The 11,721-nt window shown below is 37.6% G+C and overlaps 1 long non-coding RNA gene across 1 annotated transcript in view; it reads right to left on the reverse strand.

The window, feature by feature from the left end:
* LOC133260231 (uncharacterized) overlaps nucleotides 1-9,110 on the reverse strand; it is a 72,418-nt gene extending 63,308 nt beyond the window's left edge. The window contains exon 1 of the long non-coding RNA XR_009740695.1: nucleotides 9,031-9,110. This is a non-coding gene — a long non-coding RNA (uncharacterized LOC133260231). The remainder of the gene's footprint in view (nucleotides 1-9,030) is intronic.
* Nucleotides 9,111-11,721: the final 2,611 nt, after the last annotated feature.

The raw sequence follows: 11,721 nt of genomic DNA on the forward strand, positions 1-11,721 counted from the left end.
TGAGGCAGCTTTGTTAGCATTCTAATGACTGGCTTGTTCCAAGATCTTCTTTTTGGTAACCTAATCCTATTGACATGAAACTGAGCCTAGAATGTAGCTGATGCTGGTAAAATGCTTCAGGGATACCATCCACAAAGAATTTTCCACAGAGAGCCATGTAGCTCTCAAACCTCTTCCTGTACTTGGATTTTGATACAGCCTTAAATTACTAATTAAAGGGAGGGTCAAACAGACATGTGAATGCCTCTTCCATGCTTTTGATAAATAATTACTGAGCAATGCTATCGTACATGGTACAAGGTGGGGGAAGAACATTTATTGAGTACTAAGTGCCTTACCTGAGTATGACTATCATTGCTACAATCCTATAAAGGAGTTGTCTCATTCATGCTTAGAGATGGGCGAACTGAGACTGAAAGAAGTTATAAATACCCCTGGCACAGCTAGTAACAGTGGTGTTAAGAGTCACATCTTAGGATCACCTATTCTAAAATCAGCACCTTTTTTATGCATACTATTCCAAAGGTTAAAATACACATCCTCCATCCTACTGGACTCTGAAAAATTTGTTAAATGACAGCCCAAGAGCTAAACTATAGCACATTAAAAAGACATATTATATGCCAAAAAGTAATCATGAAATTAAGAGATGGATATAATATAAGTGCTTGAGGGGAGAGGTTAGTGGAGTTTGAAATGATCAGAAACAAGGTGGGTGTTGAATGGGATCCAGAAACAAAGGTTATTGGAAAGGTAACTGTACTTAAAGGTAATGCAAACTGAGAAGAGGGACATAAATTCTAATAAAAGCGAGGCTGAGAAAAAAGTTATAGGATCAGCAATAAGTATTTCTCCTTCACGAGACAGCAAACAAGACACACTAGCTGAAGAAAAATGTAAAAGAGTAATGCAAGGTTTAATTTCAAAAATCATGTTGCATTTGGATATGTAAAGCTTTTAAGAGCTAATAATAGTTTGTACTATTCATTAAGAAAAATAGAGGAGGAGGGACCACTGAAGATCTGTGAGTAAGACAATGACATGATGAGAATAAAATTGAAATTAGTCTGGACTAACTGTGCAAGATACCACAGAAGTAAAAGAAAACTGGAGGAAGGTGAGAGAAATTAGAAAGCTGGTGATCATATATATACACACACACACACACACACACATAAATATATATATATATACACACACAAGTTGTAGTGGTAATAGCAGGAAGTTAACAAAAGGCTTAATGCTATGCTTGCTATGCTATGCTAAGTCACTTCAGTCATGTCCGACTCTGTGCGACCCCATAGACGGCAGCCCACCAGGCTCCCCCGTCCCTGAGATTCTCGAGGCAAGAACACTGGAGTGGGCTACCATTTCCTTCTCCAATGCATGAAAGTGAAAAGTGAAAGTGAAGTCGCTCAGTCATGTCCGACTCTTAGCGACCCTATGGATTGCAGCCTAACAGGCTCCTCCGTCCATGGGATTTTCCAAGCAAGAGTACTGGAGTGGGGTGCCATTGCCTTCTCCTAACAAAAGGCTTAAAGAACCCATGAAATGTTTCAGAGAAGCATTTGCTCCGGTAAAGATACATGGTCCATTCTTAAGGGTATGAAGTTAACATAAGCAGTTTTAGTCTATGTTTTATTTTTAATTAATTTTCACATATGTTAATTGAATATTTCATTAACGCACAATGAAATAATACATTATGCTAGTGATGAACTAATTACAAACTGAAACCTATTTTTAAGCCTTTCCTTGAAAGAGGTACTTTTTCTTAATTGATTTTTTTTGGAGGGAGGACACTAGAATTAAATGTCATGTAGCAATATTAAATTTGATGAAAAATATAGTATCATTAGTCTTTAAAAGTAAAACTTAATGAACATGTTATTCTTATTTTTCCATTGTCACAGATACTTAATTATATAAAATATGATCCTATTTTTAAACTTCTAAAATGCCAACTAAATAATTTTGCAGCAGAATTTGGGGGATGGAATAATAAGTGGGTTGTTTGACTTGCAATGTTAAATTGTGGGTTCCCATTTATTTCACTACAAGAGAAATAATATTGATTTTCAAATATAGTAATAATTCTTAAAGAGAACCTTCCCATATGTAACTCACACTATAAAGATATGTTCCTGAATCTACTTTGTAAGGCTTGTAATCTTTAAATGTATTTCGTGCTCTTATTTATGAGCTTCTTATCAGAGTGGTGCTCACATTCTAAATAAGATTTGTAATTTAAACTTCTCTAAATGTGACTACACAGAGTTGAGGCTACATGATCAGAAACAGGCGAATGTCTGCTTCCTTAAAATTTCATCTAAGAGTAATAAGATGTGTGTCAGTGATGAATCTTAGCCAAATTTCTGGGTAATGTTAAGTCTCAATTTATGTAGAGCTACTTCATTAGATAAGCAGACTTCTTAGAAGCCAGACCTCCCAAACCAGCATTTGCAATAAAGAAAAAAGAGCTGTTAATAGTAATTCTCTCATTGTTGATGGTGGTAGAATTATCTGTTTATATTTGTTTTGATTTTTCTATTTTGAGAGGATCTTTTTATGACCACCAAAGCCAGAAGATATTTCTTATTTTAAAATGGAGTTTAAAAGGATTTTAAAAGTTAATAAGTAAGTAACATTTTCTAATTTCCCTTCTCTAAAAGGTCTGTCATCTAATATATAAGGCTAGGAGTTTTAAAAAAAAAATCCTTTTGTTTATTTTCTCACCCATTACTGTTCTGGATAAGAATAGCCAGAAATAATAACATGATGATGATGATTATAATGATAGTCTAATAACTAAACTTAAGAATTTATATAAATATATGTGTGTTTATGGGACTTCTCCAGTGGCTCAGTAGTAAAGAATCTGCCTGCAATGCAGGAGATGTGAGTTTGATCCCTGGGTCAGGAAGATTGCCTGGAGAAGGCAATGGCAACCCACTCCAGTATTCTTGCCTGGAGAATACCATGGACAGGGGAGCCTGGTGGGCTACAGTCCATGGGGTTGAAAAATGGTTGGACATGACTTAGCAACTAAACAACAATTGTGTTTATATATATATATATATATATATATATATATATATATATGTATGTATGTACACATGGACATCACCAGATGGTCAACACCGAAATCAGATTGATTATATTCTTTGCAGCCAAAGATGGAGAAGCTCTATACAGTCAGCAAAAATAAGACCAGGAGCTAACTGTGGCTCAGACCATGAATTCCTTATTGCCAAATTCAGACTTAAATTGAAGAAAGTAGGGTAAACCACTAGACCATTCAGGTATGACCTAAATCAAATCCCTTATGATTATACAGTGGAAGTGAGAAATAGATTTAAGGGCCTAGATCTGATAGATAGAGTGCCTGATGAGCTATGGAATGAAGTTCGTGACATTGTACAGGAGACAGGGATCAAGACCATCCCCAGGGAAAAGAAATGCAAAAAAGCAAAATGGCTGTCTGGGGAGGCCTTACAAATAGCTGTGAAAAGAAGAGAAGTGAAAAGCAAAGGAGAAAAGGAAAGATATAAACATCTGAATGCAGAGTTCCAAAGAAGCAAGAAGAGATAAGAAAGTCTTCTTCAGCGATCAATGCAAAGAAATAGAGGAAAACAACAGAATGGGAAAGACTAGGGATCTCTTCAAGAAAATCAGAGATACCAAAGGAACATTTCATGTAAAGATGGGCTTGATAAAGGACAGAAATGGTATGGACCTAACAGAAGCAGAAGATATTAAGAAGAGATGGCAAGAATACACAGAAGAACTGTACAAAAAAGATCTTCACGACCCAGATAATCACATGGTAGGATCACTGACCTAGAGCCAGACATCCTGGAATGTGAAGTCAAGTGGGCCTTAGAAAGCATCACTATGAACAAAGCTAGTGGAGGTGATAGAATTCCAGTTGAACTATTCCAAATCCTGAAAGATGATGCTGTGAAAGTGCTTCACTCAATATGCCAGCAAATCTGGAAAACTCAGCAGTGGCCACAGGACTGGAAAAGATCCGTTTTCATTCCAATCCCAAAGAAAGGCAATGCCAAAGAATGCTCAAACTACCGCACAATTGCATTCATCTCACACGCTAGTAAAGCAATGCTCAAAATTCTCCAAGCCAGGCTTCAGCAATATGTGAACTGTGAACTTCCTGATGTTCAAGCTGGTTTTAGAAAAGGCAGAGAAACCAGAGATCAAATGGCCAACATCTGCTGGATCATCGAAAAAGCAAGAGAGTTCCAGAAAAACATCTATTTCTGCTTTATTGCCTATGCCAAAGCCTTTGACTGTGTGGATCACAATCAGCTGTGGAAAATTCTGAAAGAGATGGGAATACCAGACCACCTGATCTGCCTCTTGAGAAATTTGTATGCAGGTCAGGAAGCAACAGTTAGAACTGGACATGGAACAACAGACTGGTTCCAAATAGGAAGAGGAGTACGTCAAGGCTGTATATTGTCACCCTGTTTATTTAACTTATATGCAGAGTACATCATGAGAAACGCTGGGCTGGAAGAAGCACAAACTGGAATCAAGATTGCCAGGAGAAATATCAATCACCTCAGATATGCAGATGACACCACCCTTATGGCAGAAAGTGAAGAGGAACTCAAAAGCCTCTTGATGAAGGTGAAAGTGGAGAGTGAAAAAGTTGGCTTAAAGCTCAACATTCAGAAAACGAAGATCATGGCATCCAATCCCATCACTTCATGAGAAATAGATGGGGAAACAGTGGAAACAGTGTCAGACTTTATTTTTCTAGGCTCCAAAATCACTACAGATGGTGACTGCAGCCATGAAATTAAAAGACACTTACTCCTTGGAAGGAAAGTTATGACCAACCTAGATAGCATATTCAAAAGCAGAGACATTACTTTGCCAACAAAGGTTCGTCTAGTCAAGGCTATGGTTTTTCCTGTGGTCATGTATGGATGTGAGAGTTGGACTGTGAAGAAGGCTGAGCGCCGAAGAATTGATGCTTTTGAACTGTGGTGTTGGAGAAGACTCTTGAGAGTCCCTTGGACTGCAAGGAGATCCAACCAGTCCATTCTGAAGGAGATCAGCCCTGGGATTTCTTTGGAAGGAATGATGCTAAAGCTGAAACTCCAGTACTTTGGCCACCTCATGTGAAGAGTTGACTCATTGGAAAAGACTCTGATGCTGGGAGGGATTGGGGACAAGAGGAGAAGGGGACGACAGAGGATGAGATGGCTGATGGCATCACTGACTCGATGGACATGAATCTGAGTGAACTCCGGGAGTTGGTGATGGACAGGGAGGCCTGGTGTGCTGCGATTCATGGGGTTGCAAAGAGTCCGACACGACTGAGTGACTAATCTGATCTGACCTGATGTATATATGGGGGGCGGTGTGTGTGTGTACAAATGCAAATAAAAAGTAGTATTGTCAGGTGAGGAGATAAGGAACAGTGAAATAATCCACCAACCCACTTGAAGTGTTACATTTGACTAAGGAGTATGAGGGAGATTAAATCTGTATATAACAACAAGAGGAAAACCACTCACCTGTAATGATAAAACCAAGATATAATTTTATGTGATTTCTAGTCCCTCCCAATAATGACTCCTAGAAATCGGTTTCCTCCTGTCATGTTTTTCTAATCCTACCTACAGTTTCTACAATCCTGATGCTTATCTTTATGATGCTCTATTCTAAAATACAATAATTATTGGCCCAGACATTACAGTTGATAAAATTAAATTTATTATACCACATTATATTACACTGTAATATATACTGCTAGATGTGTGGGAAGTACATTCTCAAAGGCCCTAGTAGGGAAACTCCCATACATTCTTCCTTCTTCTCCACAAGCTTGATTCCATCAAACATACCCATGGATGTAGAGACAGCTGCCTGAACCTTTGTTTTTAAAAGCTGATTCTGCTGAAGTCCTACATCTCAACAGACATCTTACTCTAATACTGAAGAAGGGCTTGTAATCCTCCATTCAAGCTCAAATGCTCCTAAAGGTACAGAATCCTGACCACTGGATATCAGGATACCAAAACATAAAGACCAAAAAAGACTGGCAATCTGATAAGAAAATTAAATTTTATGTTGAAAAATATTCTAAATATTGCCTGAAGGAACACTACATACTTGGAATTCTCCAATTTAAATTTGTCATGTTAAGTATTCCTAAGTGACCCCACAGGTACATGGTGTCTATGTCTGTGTATCTTAGCTGCCCCTGAACCTATTATTACAAAGGGTGTATGCTGGCTCTGCAGAATGGATGAGTGAGTTATGAGTAAGCCCAGCACCTATTAGCACACACATCTTCATGAAGCTTTGTATTTGTATACTCAAGTGAATTTGGACACTGGAGAAGGTCCCTATGGAACAATAGTCCATTCTACACTGTGATGGATAAGATCATTTTAGAGTAAGGAAATACACTGAAGAATCTTAACAATTTTCCTTTGAAACACTTTGATCTTGACTGAGTATTTACCAACAATATTCTCAAATTACAAAGTCATTCAGAGATCCCTTAAATGTAATAGATTAGATTAGATTGAAGCTAGGAATCTAATTCACAGCAATTTTAAATTAGGGTGCCAATTAACAAGAAAAAATGATTATGACATTGAACATATTGTCTGCCTTCTTATAATAATCAGCCTAAACTCATAGCCATTTCAGTTTTTAATGCAGACCACATTTAAACCTCTAAAGCTTAACAACAAAAAGCAAAGTCTCTAATTAGAAGCATCCCTTACTATCTATTCCATAAAATGTAAATTTATGTATAAGTAATTTGTGTCTGCATTCTCAGTCGCTCAGTTGTGTCTGACTCTTTGGAACCCCATAGACTGTAGCCTGCCAGGCTCCTCTATCCATGGGATTTTCCAGGTAAGAATCCTGGGGTGAGTTGCCATTTCCTCCTCCAGGGGATCCTCCCCATCAAGGGACTGAACCCATGTCTCCTGAATCTGTTGCATTTGTCTGGCAGATTCTTTCCTACTGAGCCACCTGTGAAGCCCATATGTAATGTTTTGCTCTGATTTAATTGCCTCAGAGTTTTTCATCTTTTTTCACTGATGAACATTCCAATTCTTCAGTGGAGGAATTATGTCTTTATTTATTCAACAAATGTGCATTTCTAATTTTCCCCATACCAAAATGGACTTCAGGTGAGATGACATTCAATAAGTAATGATTAGCTAGGTTTTCTTGTGTGACAGTTTAGCAGGCTCAGAGAAAGCTTTCAAGGATTGACACTTGTCTTCATGGTATGGTATTTTACCTAAAGAAATGCATGGTTATTCTTACTAGTACATTAACAACCCCACAATAATGTATGTTTTCACTATTTTTCCATGCTAAGGTTATTGCTTCCCCTCACCAAAATGCAGTTGATTTTTGTAAATATACATGTGAATCATTCTCACAGTCAGTGAGAATAATTTCTTAGCTTCAGTTTTCTTTCTAAAGCTCACATATTTCATACAGAGTTGCCTCTCACAGAAGGAAATTCCACTGTGTCGTACAGAGAAAAAAAATAACCATGCCAACACTCAGATGCAAACATTGGAATGTTCAACCAAAAATGAACTAGCCAAGGCTTACACAATTTGAACAATGAAATAAATAATAGTAAGATTGTTTTCTAACCCAAAGAATAAAGGACATATTCATGAATCCACACTGATACAAATAAATGACCAAACAAAAACACAAATGAACTGAAGAGCTGAAGAACTCTAGTTAATAAATGTTGAATGAATGAGAGAAGCAGATCACTCCTAGATCACAGTAAGAAGACTACAGTAATAACTTTTGCAGGCAAGATTCAGGGATCAAGGCTAAATTAAAGAGAAACAGGAAATCTGCATAGCCTCAAATTACCTCCTTCAACATAGTTGTTCCATAGTTTTAACAAATTCTTTGTTTTTTTTTTTTTTTATTCTTTGAATTTTAACAAATTCTTTCCACAAATTCTTTGATATTCCTCTCTAGGAGGTGGAAATTAATCCCCAGTTCCCTTAAGTGTGGTTTGGACTTAGTGTTGAATTCTTAAGAATAGTTGGGAAAGGAAAATTTAGTAACTTTACAGTAGCAAATCCTTGTAGGCTATCACTCATAATAAAACACTGAAAACATGTACCTTCTCAGATCATGAGAACACATCTCTGTGTTTTCTTCTCCAAAATCCACAAGCATAGTCTAGTCATGAGAAAACACAGACAAACCCAAACTTAGGGATATATTAGAAGACTTGTGACCAAAATGGTTCACAAGTGTTGAAAGGTCAGGAAAGGTCAGAAGGTCATGAAACAGAAGGCCAGACAGAGGGACTGTCACAGATGGGAGGAGACTGAGGAGATGTGACGACTGACTGTAACATGATATCCAGGCTTAGACACAGAACAGCAAAAAGACCCTAGGGGAAAATGGGGACATGCAAGTAAAATCTATGGATTGGTAACTAGTACTGTGCCAATGTTAATATCCTAGTTTTGGTCATCTTACCAGGCAAAATGTAAGATGTTAACCTTAAAGGAATAAGGAACTCTCTGAACCATCTTTGCAACTCTTACTAAGACCAAAATTAACTTAAAATAGTATTTAAAAGCTAGAAGGAATCTTCCGTAAAAAAATTGATTCAACCTCCTGTCTTCTGTCATGTATTAATTCAATCAATCAATTATTCCTAGAATGTAAGAAATTTATCTGTTGTTTTCATCACTGCAGCCCCAGTAGCCACATGTAATGTGCAATGAGGGGATTTTTTTAACTGAACTAAAAATAATATCTAATGATTTGGACTTATATCTTAAAAGTAAAAATTTTAAGAAAAAAGTAGTATTTTTATATCTTAAAAATAATGACCATAACTACAGTAACAACACACCCTGGATATCAAGAGTGTTCTCATACTCGATTTTTTTAAAAAAATCTATTGCATTTTCATAAGCTACTTCATATCTTCCTCGTCTGGGGGAGTTGAGGTGAATTTGCTGACAAGGACTCACACTGTACCTTGTTTCAAGATTCTTTAATCAGGAAGCTAGATATCGCCTTCTGAAGATTTCAGGAGAAGTTGCAATAGCCTCGGCGATAGATGATCAGTCCTAAGGAAAGTGATCTGGAACTCATTCCTGAGCACCAGGAACTTGTTACATGATGTACTCTGTGACCTGGAGGTTTCTGAGTTAACACTCGGCAGGAAGTTGACAGGGCACAGGTTACACTCCGCTTTATCTTCAAACAGATTTTAGGAGGAAGGGAAAATCACAGGGAGATTGCAAACACTTCTGGTGAGAGAATTCTTTCAATGTGAGAGAGTTTCACCCTGCTGTCAGAAAGCTTCATTCCTGACACTTTTCTCTATTTAAACAGAGTCATCTTTGGAGCGTCAAACTGACAAGATATGGCTTTTCAGTAACAGAAATGGTAACTTTTGGTGAAGTGATTCAACCTTGTAATCTGACACAAGGAAAAAAAAAAAAGTATTCTGATCTGCATTTAAAATGTGCTACTTTTGAGCCAGGACATAAATAATGAGTCTGCTTAGCAACTGAATTGGCCAAAATAAATAATAATCTCTCTTCTGCTTTTTACCTCTCCATAATATGTGTAATTCTTGCTGAAAACCCAAAGAAGATACCATATGGATTTTTTTTTGGTGGGCTAATCTCATAAAATTACAAATAAAGCTTTCACAGAATTGTAACATCTGCTTCACCATTACACTGGAGAAAAGTCATCTTTGCAGCATCACATGAGGACATAGAGTTTCATGTCCAAGTTGCCTTCCATTTTGGCATTCCCGTTGTCTTTGAGAGGGCTTGGAGAACATCAGCAATAAATGCCAGATGAGCGAAACAAGCCTCTGGAGAGAAAGAGGGTTTTGCTTTATTTTACAGATAGTATGATCAAAATTGAAGTACAGTGTTATTAATTAGTTCAGAATAACCTATGTAAGATTTTTAAATACACGTTTTCTCAAGAAACAAATGTCATGACTGGATGTAGAATGGAATGTCCAAAGAGTTTGACCTTTGCTTTCACACTGGGGCTACTTAAAGGATGTCAATTTAGAGGTCCACTGACACATTGGAAATGACCCTGGTGCCTGCTATGCCTTTCTTTTATCTTTGTATGTACTTCGACAAGGACAGGCTATGCCTAAATATTTCTCCGAGCTAACTGTGTATTTCCACTCCTGTTGCTGCCACCCTGGTCCAGGCCATCATGCTTCCCCTTGTCTCGGTCTCGCTTACGTCTATCCAGTGGAGTGCTGGTAAACCAGCTTTCCAAAACAACAGCAAAACTCAAAACCCTCACTTGAGGTGTTTGCCAATTTCCAACATGTAAATTTTTCCACCATGTTCTATGTCAAACCACCCACAGTTTAACAACCAGTTAACAAAATTCCTGAACATTTAACAACTGGCATTCTTGGGTCAGTGTGAGCTGGCTCAAGCCCACCACTGCCTCCATGTGATGTCTTACACAGCCAATCATCTGTAGTCTCCTTGCTTAAAAACTTCAGTAGCTCCCATTTCCCTGCACTCTAAGTGGCAAACCCCTCACCAAACTGATAAAACCCTCCACAGTCTGGCCCATGCTTATCTCTCCAGTCTCACTGGATGACCCTCTTTTATTCATACCCCAGCCATATTAATTTTTTTTAGTTCCTTTAATTTATTTACCATGATATCTCTGGTTATTGGATGATCAAATATAGGTTCCTTGTTCTCTTCATCTTGATAATTCCTACTTATTCAGGTATCAGTAGAAAGATTCATTGTGCAGGAAAACTAACCAGGTAGGCATTCCTAACATATTCTCCTACAGTTCTTCTCACATCAGAAAACTCCTACAAGTCCAACAAGATTAGTTATTTAATTACTTTTCTACCTTCAAAACTAGAAACTTTCTGAAGGCAGGAGCCGTAGCTCTGAGACAATCACTTTATTTCCAGGGCCTAAGAAAAGCATCTAGTACCTAATAGATCCTCACTTTATTTGCAGGTGAAATAATATTTGTTAAATAATAAGCAAATGGGGATTTACATTCAAATACCCTGATCTTAGGCATAGGTGCACATTTATAAATAAAAGAGATTCATAGCTGTAGTCAGAATTATAACTATTGCCATTTAGGGTCAAGTAATTAAAAAAAAGTCTCTGAATTCTTAAAAGAAAAATATGATTTAAAATGTAATGCATTCTGAAAGCTGAGGTCTTCTGAAATCAAAAGGCATGTAGCTTCTAGTGGTGACTGAGAAATGCCACCCTTGAAGAAGCGTTCTGAGTATAAAACAGAAACACATTCTTTCCTACTCCAGGGCGCACACTTTCGCATCTTGATTCGGAGCCTGGAACTCAAAGACAAATTTTTATAAACTTGTCAGGGGTGATATACACTGAATTCTTGTATTAAGAAAGAATCAGGCTAGATGATCTTCAAATCTGCTCCCAATTCAAGGGCTCTAAAATTCCATAAAATAAATATAAGGGGGTGGGCATGGTAGAATGATAGAGGCCTCTTCTATGTCAACTTAGCTTTTGCATACCGGTGCCCTGGCAATGACCTTGAAAGTTAGGAGAAAATATTGCTACAGATGGGGGACACACGTGCACTGAGCAGTGTCCAGAAAAAGGCACAGGGTAGCCCTGGGGGAGCAATTTCACTCTGTAGCCATCGATCTTTTGTCTAATATTG

The sequence above is a fragment of the Bos javanicus genome, chromosome 14, assembly GCF_032452875.1.
Source record: "Bos javanicus breed banteng chromosome 14, ARS-OSU_banteng_1.0, whole genome shotgun sequence".
Lineage (NCBI taxonomy): Eukaryota > Metazoa > Chordata > Mammalia > Artiodactyla > Bovidae > Bos > Bos javanicus.